Below are 11,286 nucleotides of genomic sequence, written 5' to 3' on the forward strand. Positions count from 1 at the left end.
TGGCCACGCGTTTGGGAAGATCTATTATGGGCAGTCCAAACCTCGTAATTCACTGCCAGGCACATAAATTGGCCGAATGCCAAAACTCAGATGGTCAGCACATCCTTAGCGCTTGTTAGCGGCGGCGTTGGCCACTTAAGAATTCGCTACAACCCACCTCAATCTCGCGGGACGAGCAGTGGTCAGCTGTTGACGAGGCACAAGAATGCCCGCTCAAAAGGACTACCTTTTGGGCTCGTTTTCCAGTGAAAAACTGTTTACAGAAATAAATTATCGGGGGTTCAACAAATCCTTAAGGTGGCTCGCTCATGACGTCACGCCTGAGACGTCGAAAGGATCGCCGCACCGCCGGTAATTAACCCATGGTGTGCCCACACAGATGCTGGCGCAGTCGTATACCCTTGATCCGGGTCCCTCGGACTGATCCTGCCCCTGCCCCTGCCCAATTTTCATAATTAAAATGCGTATAAGTTGTGGAAAAAAGGAGCCGGAGCGTTTCGGTAATTCCACTGCTGATCTCTGGATGTGGGCGCCGCCTTTTACTGATGCAATCAACAGCTCGTCGAAGAATGGTGACGGGGTGGTTTGCTAATCATCGAATCCTGCATTTCACCATCGGCACCCCGGGCGCGTTTTAATCAACCAAACACCCACAACATGCTACCCCCTAAGTAATATATATTTTTTGGGTGAGTGAAAAATCCTTGTAAACCCCTTTCCCCTTTCAATGTTTGCTATTTTGGTTTTCTGTTATTTTTAGTGCCAACGCAGCTAAAAATGGCCACCGAATTGTGCACCGTTGTAACCAAACCAAAACCGTTTCCAAACTCAATCCGTAACCCACACCAAATCCGGAATACAACCCCATCCCAAAAATGGCGAAGTCGGGTGGTGGTTAAACATAAATACCCTATTTTATGGCGTTGCTCAGCCCTGTGGGATATACAAATGCCCAAGCCGTTATTATTTATAAATGCACTGAGGAAAATATTTAGTAATAATAGAAAGTAATTTCTTACAGGATTGCTTCTTTAAAATATATGTTTCCTTGATTTTCCTCTTTCAATGCTAAGATCCAAGATCTGAAAAGATCACATTTGAATTCAATTACCTATATTGTTACTTTTTTTAAAAGATTGTCTTACGATTATTGTGCTTATGGTTTTAAAAAAACATATAAGCAATGTGGTATTGATTTATAGGGAGGTAAATAAACATTTGTTGTCTTTTTCCAAGTGCAATTTATTATTCTCTAGACTTTGGATAGGTTGATAATTGCTGAAGGAGACGGGGTACATATTAAAAGCCCAAATTATGTATTGTGAAAAGCGTGCCATACGCGTGTCCTGCTGATCAATCAGAGTTGAGGGAGGTCAAAGGTGAGTCAATAGCTGGGAAAGAAGGAGAGCAAAACAGCTGCCTCCAAGGACACAAGAGAAGTCCCTAACAGGACCAAAATTACACCTTTCAAAATGGTCAACAGACGGGCAATTGAACTATTTGGAAGAACTCCCAGGTTACAAAAGTGGCCAGAAACTCTCCTGTTTTCCTGCTTTTTTTTGTCTATTCCGCAAACAATGACCGGCAGCAGGAAGAAAAAAGATGCTACAAAGCCACAAGCTGAAATAAGAAGTAAGGAACAAAACCAGAAACTAGGGATCGTTGGCTCGGATGAGGGACAATGAGGTTTGGGACTCCCTCGATAAACATCTTTCGCTTGCGGCGGCCACAAGCCAAGAGTTCATCCGGTACAAGGCCAAATTGCCAACTTAACTTCGCTCAAATGAGCAAGGATCCTTAGATCCTTAGATACAGTCTCTGGCTTTAATCTAAAGGGGATATGCAAAATCTAATTTGCGATAAGATCAGGGGGCCTAAAAACATCATCTTGACCCTGCACTCACCCTTGACTCATATCAAAATTAATTTCAGCCATAAATATCAATTATTGAGGAAATTGAAAAATTTTAATGAGGAAAAAACGGCATTTAAACGTAATTTACATGGAAATAATATAAAAGGGAAGTGCATTCTTTAAACATGTATATTCAACCACCAATCAGAAGCAGCCCGGAGAAAACTATTTTTTATGAAATTGAGTTTCCACTCAAGACCCAAAACTGGGATAATAGAATTTCCCTCCAAGCACGCGCCATTTGGCTGAAGTACGTTCGGACGCATGCGCGCCAACCCCAAAATTCCGAAGATCGATCCCAAGTGATCCCCGATCCCAAAAGGAGACGCCTTGCTGCGTCATCTTCCTGCCACTCCTCCGATTCTCCAACGCGTGCTCATGAGTTTTTCATTATTATATAATTCCCCTCTCATATGCAATGCGAATTGTGCGTTTTCACGCAAAACGTCAATAATCCATCAAAATTTCAGGCCTAGAAATATGAAATGAGAGGAGAGATTGTCCAATTTGTTTGGTTGCGCCCCGCACACAAATTTTTTTTGTATGTATTTTTCCATTTTCACTTATCAACCAGGGTATTTAGCACATGATGGAGCAGTTCTTCACTTGAAAAGAAGAATCTTTCTTTTCCATTTTCCCAATCTTTTTAGTAACTTTTTTGGTGTGGGTGATCAGTTTCCAATAAATCATATGGTATAGATCGCGTGTTGACAGTTCTCCTTGGTCAGTCCTCGGACATATGGTTGCGCCCGGTCTATGAGAAATTATGCTGGGGTTAGAAGTCTTAGGGAGTCAACCTAAAAGAATACCTAGGAATCGACGAACTAAGAAATTAATGACCAGTTCCAATGTAATAATGAGAGTTCTGAATTAAGGAAGGAGTCCAAAACTTGCATTAAGAGTTAAGTTCCGAAATTTTAAACACTACGAGAACCTGTATATACAATGTGTATTATACATACTTTAGTATTGTCCAGCCACTATCAATTACGAACACCTAAAATCTATTTAAAATCAACCACACCATAATGAAACATCCAAATATTTAATAATATCTTAACTTTTATTATTTTATTACATAAAAACATTTCGTGGGCAAATCTTAGGCTACTTTAATTTACTTAAAAAGGATTTGTTTAAGGATTACACTGGGCGCACATCTTAAGTCTCGAAATTCGTTTTATGACTTCGGCTTAGATTGTAATGAGTAAATACTAATTTTGATCCGTTGCTCAGATTGCGTGCATCTTGGCTACTCTTTAAAAATCTCTAAATTTGTACTTCTTCTTTCGTCAGTTTCAGTTGCATCGAAAATATTGTCATTAGTGCCAAAGGTTAAAAAATAAAAGGATAAACTTGTAAAATAATATTGAATAAATTGTATTTATTTGATTTGAATTCGTTCGATTCGATTTTGATTTTGCTTTCGACTTTCAACTAACAAAATACTGAGAGAATATCAGAAAGAGAATTGAGCGTATGTGTCTACATACGTAGGTTAAACTAAGTCTAAATATTTATATTAATAAAACATACTCATTTATGTATATGTTATAAACTATATTTTATTAATTTGACTTTGGACTGTTGGTTTTGTTTGTTTGGTTGTTTCGCTTGACTCGCTTGACTTAAAAATTAGTCTAAACTTAGGCTTACGTTTCTCCATGCATTTATGATAATTTTTAACCGTTTTTCAGGGTTTTTAGTCGATTTCGAAAATACAAGAGAGTATAGAGAGACATATAGAAAGGTGGCTACAGTTCGATACAGTTAGGATTAGATATATAAACTTAGGTCTAGAATTAGCGGCTTAATTGGCTTATTTACAATTTTCGACAACAAAATAGTGTTTTGAAAAACTTAGGCTACGAATATATACAATTCTGGACAACGATTAATGTGATAATAGTGATAAAATAATAATAACAAGGTGTGTGGGGGACTTAAGAGTGAGCGTTCCTGGCCATGTGGACGAAGAGGCCGACGGGTCCGTCGCACTTCTCGCCGCACATGTTGCACTTGAACACATCGTCGCAGCTGTGGTAACCCATGTGGATGGTATAGAGCACGGCGTCCTTGAAGAATATATCACAGTACTTGCACTCGTAGATGGCTCCCGCCGCAGCCGGAGTTCCGGATGGAGGAGCTGCGACCGCTGAGGTGGTTCCATTGCTGCTAGAGTTGCTACTGCTGTTCGCATTGCTGTTGCTGCTGGCATTGGAGCTGTTACCCGAGCTGGAGGCCGTGGGAACTGGCACTGGTGTTGGCCTGCGGCACATTGGCCGTTTCCATGGGACTCATCCGCCGAGCTGGTACCCGAGCAGTGCTCCTCGGGCATGGGCTTGCGTCCGGCAATCGGTGAGGACGCAGTGGGCATGCTGCTGCTGCTGGGCACTTTCAGTTGCTCCGGCGAAGTCATGGCCTCCGATCGCAGTTGTAGCAGGGTGTCCAGCTTGAGGACGCGTCCCTTGCGCCTCGAGGCATTCGAGCTGCTCATCAGCGGCGTGGCCTCCTCCTCCACCTTCAGATTCATGGCCAGCGGCTGTTGCTGCTGAGGCTGGTTGCTGCTGCTCGTCCTCCTTCACGGGGGTTCCTTGAGAGAGAATCCATGGCTGAGTCCACCGACTTGCGCTCGTACTCATCATCCTGCTCCTCCTCCTCGTTGTCGCTCTGCTGCTGGTTCTGCTGCTGCAGTTGCTCACGCATTCGCGGCGATAGTTGGGCCAGGACAGCGGCCTGTTGCTGGGCAGCAGCATCTGGAGATTGAGGTTCCAGTAGGGGGAAGAAGGCCATGTTGCGGTTCTGCTGCAACAGGCTGGCCAGGGGAGGCAGAAGATTGGCTGGGCTAGGCAGGCTGGGAGTCTGATCCACGCTGGCCACAACTCTTGGCAGGGGAGGCGGGCAGCGGGAGCACCGGAGATGCCGCCGCGGGAGCCGAGTTTGCTCTGCACCAAAGGGAATCCTTGCAGGGCAGCGCTCAGCTGAGATGTGGCTGGCTGGATGGGCTGCGATGGGCTGCTGTTGCTGCGGGGCCACAGCTGCCACATTTGACTTGCGGCTGCCGCTGCCACTCCCTCCGCCGGCAATGGGTCCACCTTCTTGCTCTTCGGACCCACGACGCGTGCCATAGACATCGATGACCAGCGAGGGATTCGGGGTGCCGTCCTCATCCAGGACCATTCCAGGCTTATGTCCATACTTGCGCAGATGCAGCTTGAAGCTGTGGCAGTACTTGGTGGCATAATCGCAGTCCGCACAACGGTACTGATACACCGAACTGTGCGACTTGCGGTGCGAGTTCAGCATGGACTTGTTCACACAGGTATAGCTGCATTTGTCACACTGGAAGGGCTTTTGGTTCTTGTGCTTTCGGATGTGGTACTCCAGATGGTGCTTAAACTCGGTGGACGAACGGACACTTGGGGCACTGCAGGATCTTGTCCGGTTTCATGTGGGTGCGGGTGTGTGCCCAAAAGTCCACCTTGGTGATGGCCACAACGCCGCAGGTCTTGCACTATGTAATTCTTCATCTTGCCATGCGAATTGTAGATGGGCATGCGTATGTTCGTATCATCGTCCTCGGACTCGGCCATGTACTTCATGTCCTCGCTGGAGTTGGACATCTGGTCGTGCTCCTTCTCGGGCTCTTGATTCGATTGACTGGACTTGGCCGGCGGACTTGGGCGGTGTGACATCCATGGGCGGTGTAAGAGCCTGCAATTTCTCGCTGGTGCTACTGCTGCCGGTGGCAACTGCAACTGGAGCCACTGTGGATGCGGAATGTGGGAGTGGGCTGAGGACTGGGTCGCAGGTTGCCGCCATAGAAGTGCTGCATGGGATTGGGCAGACCCGGTGGCGTCAGGGGATAAAGCCACCTATCAGATGATGATGGTGATTGATGCTGATGCTGGGCTGCCTGGAAATGCTGCTGGTATTGCTGCTGCTGCAGCAACTGTTGCTGCAAGTTGGCATCGTAGTGTTGCAGGCTGTTTCTGATCGTTTTTGACTGGGCGACGGGGTCATGGCGCAGAGGGTATCCATGGGTTGCTGCTGATGCTGCTGCTGCTTGAGGAACTGCTCCAGGTGATTGGTCGAGGGTATAGGGGATTGGCGCGGATCTGCTGGCCACGCTATTCCCATCGAGATGGTGACCCGGCTCCTGTTTGATATTGGCCGCAAACATGCTGCTGTACCAGGCGTTGTGCTGCTCGTAGTTGGTCGTGGCTGTCGTCTCCCAGTTTCTGCATCTTGGCGGCTCTAGACGGCTGTAATGTGGAAAAAAAAAACAAAGAGAGTGGGGTTAGTATGGCCATTCAAACACTGCGCCTTGCGTCGAGTTTTTTCTCCTTTTTTTGCTTTTTTCGCTTGTTTTTCATTTTATTTTTCCTCGCTTTTCTTTTTTTTGTTGCGGCACCACCCTAACACAAGCCAGGGGTGGCTGGCCACCCACCCCCATTGAACGGGATTTGAGTGATTTCGGAACAAATGGAGGAAAACGGGTAATCGGTGATGGCTGGGATAATATCCTAACCGTTTCGTGGCCGCTCTTTGGCTGTGATTCTATCAAGGTATATTCCAAATTTTTTTCGGGATTTTTGTATGGTGATGATGTTGTCGTGTGATGATGTTGTCGCTGTGCTAACAAACTCGTGGACTGACTAAGCAATTGCAACAGGCATTGGCTTATATGCGGCTCAGGTAGACGGACGCACGCGTCAAGGATTAGATGGGCGAAAGGTGACGGGAAGTCAGGTACAGGTCGCGGATTGGGAATTGCGAGGATCGGGGGTTCGCGGATCGCGGATCACGGATCGCTTGATCCATTCTGGATTACGAGCACAAAATTGGTGCGAAACAAAAAAGAATTACGCGCACTTGGATTTGGATGATCCGGGAGCTTAGCGGATGGCCAGCTTAGCAGCGAACTGCGAATTTTCCCTAGGTTTTCTATAAGGGATTAACTAGAGCGCTCCTGACAGCAGGAGTAGGCAACAAAGGAGGCAGTTTCATGCTTAATAATAAAAAGCAAAAAGGATTGCGGGATTTAACTAAATTAGCGGATCAGAGTCGCTTAGACCTGCGGGAAATTTCCTTGGGCCAAACAAATGCCCGGACTGACTAAACTATATGCAATACCATGAATTCTTCCCTAATTACCGCATTTATTTAATATATTGCTTTATTTATAAGTTTGGATATGGAGGGAAAAATCTCAGTAAGGCACGAACTATACTAAAATATAATATTCCATGGGCATTTTTTGATGAATACAAAAGTGTATGGAATCTGTAAAGTGCATCTTTATAGAAATAGGTATCACATTTTTTAAAATTAAATAGTTTTAAATATTAAAAATCTCTCTACCACTTAACTTTTTAAATAATTCTAATGCCTTTTCATATCCCCATCTAAAAGTTTTCGAAAGAAAAACGTTTTCCTGGCAACAAATTTTCCGCTAGACATTTCACTTTGATTTGCGTAGTTCTACAAATAATTCTCGCATTAAAATTTTTTGTTCCGCTGCATTTGCCCATTTTTTTCAATTTCTCAATTTCCAATTTCACGCTGAAAAATTGTGCAGTTGCTGCATTTTTGGGTAATTGTTTGTGCTTTTAAGTAAATATTATTAAAAACGCAAAACGCAAAAGGGGGGGGGGGGGGGGGGGGGGGGTTGGGTGGTAAATGGTATATGGTATATGGGGTTGGTGTTGTGCTATCTGGCAGCTAAAATATCTACAATACTTAGCCATAATTGATGGTTCAGGAAACAGAAAGTGCACACAAAATGAAGCTTAGCATATTTATTTAATTTCGCTATTGTGGATATTTTTAAAAAGAAAAGCCAAAATTAATTGCAGTGCGTGTGTGTGGGTGTGGGTGTTAGTGTGAGTGGGGCTATGAAAGAAACAAAGAGAATTTTTGCCTTTCGTCTGGGCTTTTTTGTGCCATGCCCAACAACAGCAACAAAGCCAAACTAAAGGCCAAGTGTAAAATTAATATTACGCCGGGCATGCAGGGGCGTGCGGAAAAGGGGGGTGCGGCCACAACGAGTGCAGCCAGGCAACCGAAACTGCAAAAGTAAACTAAACATGTGCTAGTCGTTTTTGGTCCCCCCGCCACCCCCCAACACCCCCTTTTTACCCCTCTAAAAATATCATGAAAATTGCAAAAATGGAAAAATTCGCAAACGCAGAAAATGCGCCACAAAAAATGTTTTTGTTGAAAAATCCGTACAAAAAGCAAGCCAAGAGCAGGATATGCCAGAAAATATAAACGTATATTTCTATATAGCATACCCCATTGTTGTTGGCTTAGAACAACTTGTTGTTGTGCCCCTGGTAAAATGCAACTTTTTGGAGCTGCACTCGCTTGGGGAAAAGTGCAGTGCTGCTGCTGCTGCTGCTGCTTTTGAAGTGATTCAATGTCATTCGGGATTTATAAATATATCCCGTATAATATGTGTATATTTATTTTTATGCGCCTAACAAAGCCCCATTTGTTTGATTTGTGCTCGGTTCTTTTTGTCAGAAAACATTAAAACTGTCGTCTATGCCAAAGTTCCGATCTTGTGACGATGATGAGATGATGGTCCTAAAAAATCATCGCCAGGGGCCGTCACATATTTATTATATTTGAAATGCATTTTGGCAAGTGCCAAACTATTTGCCATTAAAAAATTGCCCACGTTGACTTTGAATTATAGTTCGATGTCTAAATTTAAATTATTAAAAAAGAAAAGTCGAAAATGCATTTGCCGAAAGAAGAGCGAAAAGAAATGCTAAAAATTGAGGGGGGGATTTGGGAGGCGCAGGAAGGCGAAAAAAAAAACAACATGAAAGTCGACATGTAAACAAATAAAATTAGCTGTCAGGCGTAGAGGGGGGCGTGGCCAGGGGCGGTGTCTAAGGGGGTTAAGGGGGGACTGGGGGATATGCGCTGCAGTTCTGGGCAAAAACAGACAGCGCGGGCAAAAAACAAGTTCACCCAAAGATCGGCCAAAAGCCAGACAGATTTTAAAATATTGTTTTAGAATTTTTGCCGTTTGCATTTTTAGCAAATGATTTACCACTCGGTGTGTGTGTGTGTGAGTGAGCTCTCTTGTTTGTGTTTCTAAGGTTAGACAGAAAAAGAAGCACTCGACCACAAACAACAAGGAAGGGCAGAAGTACAAGAACTAGAAGAAAGTTGGGGACTTGAGATAATGGAGCAAAATGATTATTAATAATAGAACACTTTTAAATTTCAAGAAATATTAATAATCAAAATATTAAAAGATCAAAAAGAAAATAAATACAAAAAAATTGTGTAAAACTATCAACATTATAGAACGTAAAACCTCTCAAAAACCGTGTATATTCCTGAATGCCTCAACAATTTTTAATTTTCCCCCGCAAATGTGATTTGCCATTCTTGTTTATTTGTTTATCCATTGAAAGCTTTTCGCGATTTCTACCTGCATATGTTTTTTACGATTTATTGGAGGTCATATTCAGCGAAACGCCAGAGAATACTAGATGGTAGTACCCCCATTTACTTACCTTGGGGACGCTCCAGAGGAATTCTCCGGGAGAATTGGGAAACGGGAACCGGGAGCACGGAACTTTTTTCCCAGGTCGCGGCCTCTTTCTCTCTTTTGCTCTCGCTTGACCGCGGCACGGTTACCGTTAGACCAACACACAACGAACAGTGCGTGCGAGGGGGAGCGGCGATGTGGGGGCTCCTTGCTCTTCGTTTTTGTCTATTTTTTGGGCCTCGCTTTTTAGCTAGCTTTTTTGCCTTCTTTTTCGCGGAATTCGCGCATGTGCGGAAAAGTAAGTTTTTGGGTAAATCCTTTGTTTCTGAATTTAACTTTTTTTTTTCAAGCACGAACACGAAGTTTTGTGGGTTTTCAATAGGCAATATTTATTTTGATAGCAGTTAAGTTTCGTCCTTTGGAGTTTGTTGGGTTTTGCTTTTGTTAGGGGCTCTGCCTGTTTATGCTGGCGACTTTCGTTTTCGGGACTCGGAGCACAACTGACTAAACTCGTGCTCAGCGGGCTCTTCTAATAGCTGAAAATCTGCTCCTCATAGTGCACTCGCCAAAAAAGAACTCAAAGCTGGTCCACTCGAATCTCAAATCTCAATTGCAAAGCAGAAACAAATGGCAGAAGTGCAACAACACAGCAGGAAAAAGAAAGGCGGGGGGGAGAGGAGAGAGGAGCCGCCGTTACACGGAGAGCAGAAGAGAGCGAGCAATGGCAGAGCGAAACTCACTCAAAACGGATGCTAGCTGTAAATCTGAGTGATTTCCCCCAACCCCAAAAACAACACAGCATCCCCTTCTTCGTTGCCTTCTCTCTTGCACTCACTCTCTACCTCTCTCTCTCTATTTCGCTCATTTTATCCTTTTGCATTTTCTGGCGCTGCATTTTGGCCGATTGCAGCTGCCTTTTTGGCTCTTTGCCGTTTTTTGGCATCTCCGCTTCACTATTGATTATTGATTTCTGTCCCCCAAAAAAGAGAGAGAGAGAGGGAGAGGGGGCCGCCTTCGCCAATTGTTTTTTGGGCAACTTTAAGCCCAGACACATTAACAACTTAGCCAACTGCAATTTGGCCGATGAAGTTGGGGCCGAGCAGATTTCTTGTTGCTTTAACACATTTTCGTGTGGGTGTGCGTGTTAACTTAATTTTGGGAAAGCTTTGCCACAATTAGGATCCGAAATTTGGCTTCTCCACAGGGTGAATGGGGATATGGGATAGTATTAAATCCATTTGGGAAAATGCATCTTTGTAAACAGGGATTTTCATAATAATTTGTATCTTTTAGGATTTGATATTATTATTTTCATAGCCAGAAAGTTTATTTTCAGCTTGTGTGTGTTATTTGCTCTCAACACTTATTATATTTTACAATGATGACAAAAATATTATAAGCTCAAAAGGATATTATCCTTATTATTAAATAGAAATAAATGGAATTAAAATAAAAAATTTTAGAAAACTTGTGTTTTTAGGATAAATGAATAAATACTTGTACATATGTATATTGTTTCGTTATATAATAATATTCACATTTATTATAATAAATAATACAAATAACAAATCCTAAAACTATAGTAACGTAATTTTAAAACTAATTTATAAACCTTGCTATCTGAAACAATGATTTAGATTGATTAAAAAAACTAAAACATAGTTAGTAATTATTAATTACACTCGAAATTAAGCTGCCTCTGGTCATCGGGCTTCCATGATTATTTTATATATTCATTAGAATTGAAATATTTGGGCTAGTGCTGATGAAAGTGGGGATAATTGGGCGTTATCCGAGGGGCGGGGGAAATGTAAAAGCAATATTTACAAAACAAACGACATGGCAGAAAGCAAACAAA

General features: G+C 43.2%; 1 pseudogene; it reads right to left on the reverse strand.

The window, feature by feature from the left end:
- Positions 1-3,842: 3,842 nt before the first annotated feature.
- LOC119559733 lies at positions 3,843-9,653 on the reverse strand (annotated as a pseudogene).
- Positions 9,654-11,286: the final 1,633 nt, after the last annotated feature.

This window comes from Drosophila subpulchrella, unplaced genomic scaffold (genome assembly GCF_014743375.2).
Source record: "Drosophila subpulchrella strain 33 F10 #4 breed RU33 unplaced genomic scaffold, RU_Dsub_v1.1 Primary Assembly Seq353, whole genome shotgun sequence".
Lineage (NCBI taxonomy): Eukaryota > Metazoa > Arthropoda > Insecta > Diptera > Drosophilidae > Drosophila > Drosophila subpulchrella.